Source organism: Podarcis bocagei (assembly GCF_964188305.1).
Source record: "Podarcis bocagei genome assembly, chromosome: 8".
Taxonomy (NCBI): Eukaryota; Metazoa; Chordata; class Lepidosauria; order Squamata; family Lacertidae; genus Podarcis; species Podarcis bocagei.
The window spans coordinates 30931146-30934954 of NC_138133.1; the positions used below are offsets into that span (position 1 = coordinate 30931146).

A 3809-nucleotide genomic window follows, 5' to 3' on the forward strand; every position below is an offset into this window, starting at 1 on the left:
AAACATTATATTTATTCAGGATGGGTCTCTTAAACTGCTGCAATTTCTTTTCTGGCTTTTGTTTTTTAATTTTCAACTACTAGTTATTAATCAATTAAACTGGGTGTGTCATTAGCTTAGCAAATTGCTTACACCAACATCACCAACCATTTCCATGTAATTATTTTTTTGGCCACAATCCAGCACAGAATTATGCTTGCTTATTGGATTGTGGTCTTCCTCCACAAAAGACTATCCACACTAGAGATTTAAACTAGCTGCTAAGGAACCGTGGTTCTGTGATGTAGTCTAATGATCTCTAACAGAATTTCTCTGTATCCCCACCAGACTACATTTTCAGGATTTGATGGGCAAAGGGAAGACATGCCTTAAAACTGATATACAGTATTTGTAGTGGCAGTTGTTAACAGTGATGCTATTCTAAACGAAATGCTTTCAATTGCAAACAAATATTAGGTGACATGCTCCAGTATCATGGGAGTTAAAAAGAAAAAAACACACAGGGCACAATAATGAAATGAACCACATATTTTATGCAGAGCTATTTTTGCTAAAATTAGTATCTAAGTTTGCATCACTCTGGGATTCTCATTCTAAAATACAAATGCAACTTCTAGGAACACAGGATGTAATAGTTGTCAATGATTTAACGAGAAGAGAAAATATTGACAATAACATATAGTATCAATAGGACTCTCAGTAGTCCTTAATTAAGATTATCTGAGCATATGCCCTTTCAGCAAAGATGCAATAAGTATTTAATAATAAACAGTTAAGAAACATTCCTGCTCCCTGGCCTCCAGCATCCAACAAGAGCTTTCCAACAGCAGAACAACACAGTTGAATATGACCTAATGTTCTGGCCTCACAGTAGCCATGATTAAGGATTGTTTGATAATCCTATTGGCACACCAGGAAATATATTCTGGGCCTATGGATCAATCCAAGTCTCCAAATAAACTCTCCATGTCAGTGCTGGCCTCCTCAGTGTGGTTTTCATATTGCAGAAGAAAAGTGATTTCCTATGAGTCCCTTCTCCTGATGCTAGGAATTTCTGCCTGAATTTCTTCTTGCCTCAATTTAATATTGGCCCATAAAATTAGTTCTGTTTTCATAATGCCAAGCAAAAAAGCATTTCCCCCCACTACGGGGCTGTTGTTGTTATTGCTGCTGCTGTTGTTTGTTTTGTTTTGTTGTTGTGGTGGGGTATTTTCATGGTATGCCTTCTAAGAGAGTTGTTCCAGGAACAACTGCTGCTATCTGAGAGGCTGACTGGTTTGCACACAATTCCATAGCTGGTTTAAAATAAACAGGGACATAATCCTTCGGAAATTAAGATTCAACAGATGTAAAGCAATGTCAGGCTCTGGAAAGACATAACAAAATTTATGCAGCACTCAAGAGAGAATCCAGGGAGGAGGAGGTTGCAGATTGAAAACATCACTTTGGAGTCACTTCTGATGTTTTATTCTTAGAGGACAGAAAAGTGCAAGGCAAACAATACCTCAGATATTAGGCTCATCAGCAGGAAGCACATACATAATCATTTATGGACAGTGTGTGTAGTTCCACAGAAATGTCGTTTGTGTCTTGTCAGAAATATCCTACTGGCCAAACATAGCTGTAGTTAAATGGTAGTCTATGCCAGAATGTTAGGACAGCCCCCAAATGCTCTAAATATCGACAATAACAATATCCATAATGCAACTTACCTTATCGATTGAAGCTTGGAATTTGCGAGGCGACTGAGGGATCAGAGTTGAGAAGGAGCCTGGTTTCGCTCTCAGGAAGGGAGGCAACAGGGATGAAGCACTTTTTCAAGGCCTGGGATACTGGAAAGTAATACAAATCTTATGAGGAAGAGAAGCAAGCTGTTACCTTCTGTTATCACCGCAAAATGGTGATGCAGACGCAGAGCCAGTCACAAAAATGGAAGCAGAGTTGGCATAACCAGCAGGCTGACACTGCTGTCTACTGATAGCCGTTTCCAAGGACGACTTAGGTAAGGTTTTTTGCCGCTGTTTTTTTTCTTGTGGCAAAGAGTTCCATATTTCAGCTTTCCTCAAGTTAAGTCCATTTGCTCTGGAGGTATTGAATTTGCTGGTGTAGAGTCTCTAACTGAAGAAGGCTTTATTTCCTTTTACAGTGGTACCTCGGGTTAAGAACTTAATTTGTTCTGGAGGTCTGTTCTTAACCTGAAACTGTTCTTAACCTGAAGCACCACTTTAGCTAATGGGGCCTCCTGCTGCCGCTGCGCCGCTGGAGCACAATTTCTGTTCTCATCCTGAAGCAAAGTTCTTAACCTGAAGCACTATTTATGGGTTAGCGGAGTCTGTAACCTGAAGCGTATGTAACCTGAAGCATATGTAACCCGAGGTACCACTATATTTTTTTCCTCTCAGAGGACTGTCACGCATTTCACACTCAGCTTGTACCTCATCTCCACCCAGAAAAGAAAAGAAAAGAAAAGAAAAGAAAAGAAAAGAAAAGAAAAGAAAAGAAAAGAAAAGAAAAGCTGCCTGGGTCTTCCTTCCTTCTTGGGTTCAAATACCTACTCAAGCCATGAAGATCTTGGAAAGGTGGGATATAAATATTGTACTACTACTACTACTACTACTAATAATAATACTAATAATAATAATGTCACTTATTCCTCTTATAACCCCTTTCCTTTCTATTCCACGAATTTTAAAAACAACAACCATATTTATTGATGATAATAAATATTAACCTTTCACCTCTCTTTCTAATTTCCTTCGATACCTGCTATGGCCCTTTCCCCTCAGAAGGGAGAAACTTTTCTTCTGTTCCCACTCCCCTGAACTTCCCTGTCTCCTGCCCACCTTTACTCAGATTGCAAGGAGTTTGTCGGTGCTGCTGTTGGTCTAAGCAAAAGGTTGTGGCGCAGCTGAGGGGCAAGGCAAGTGAGGAGGCCCTGAGGCCTACCTGAAAGCGGTCCACCGGTTTGGCCCGGCCCACCGTTGAGAAACACTGCCCTAGAATGGGACTGGATACTTGTGACCCCCTTGTGCCATGCAATTCAGCTCTCTCCATTATAATATCCTCAGCTATTAAAAGTCTGCGGCATTCACTTGCATTTGCTTGTCGTAGGCTATGGGTGTATTCCTTTCCTGGCAGAGCGGCTATTCCTTGTTAACCAGCTGTATCAGACCCTCCACGTGTCCCGTTTTTCCCCAGGGATGTCCCTGATTTAGAGAAGCCTTCCCAGTTTCTGATTTAATTCCAGAATGTCCCGCTTTTCCTTAGGATGGCCCTATTTTCATTGGAGAAATGTTGGAGGGTATGGAGGTATCCCCACCCCCCGAGCCGTCTGAAGACAATCCTATATGGGGAAGTTTAAAAAAATAATAATAATATTTTTTAATATATGTTGGAAGCTGCCCAGAGTGGCTGGGGCAACCCAGTCTGATGGGTGGGGTATAAATAGTAAAATTATCATTATGGAATGGGACGTGCCAATTTTCATTGGAGAAATGTTGGAGGGTATGCTGTATGTGGGTTGAAGTGCACATATCATGTATGAAGAGGTGGTTATTTGAGAGAGACCTCAACTACAGTAGTGTGTTTTTCCCTATGTAGATATTGTAGCTGAATTTTGGAACTTCATCAGTGTTTAATTGGCTATTTAAGGCAGCCAATGGGTTGATACTTTATAAAATCATTACCCTTCTGATCTTGTACACACTGGTGTGCATTTTTTTAAAAGAGAAGATCTTCCCATTTCTTTTTGCAATAGACAGCTGCTGTTGTAGTTTTGCAAGAAGGCACTGTATACAAAATTAGGAAAG

The 3809-nt window shown here is 40.5% G+C and overlaps 1 long non-coding RNA gene across 2 annotated transcripts; it reads right to left on the reverse strand.

Moving 5' to 3' along the window:
- Positions 1-1179: 1179 nt before the first annotated feature.
- On the reverse strand, positions 1180-3187 carry LOC308594027. 2 transcript variants are annotated; one of them, XR_014011239.1, is made up of 3 exons: positions 2732-3187; positions 1713-1832; positions 1180-1366 (listed from the first exon to the last, which is right to left on the reverse strand). It is a non-coding gene; the product is annotated as an uncharacterized lncRNA (long non-coding RNA). The 2 variants fall into 2 exon arrangements; XR_014011240.1 differs by lacking the exon at positions 2732-3187 and having other exon boundaries at positions 1713-2001.
- Between the last annotated feature and the right edge of the window lie 622 nt (positions 3188-3809).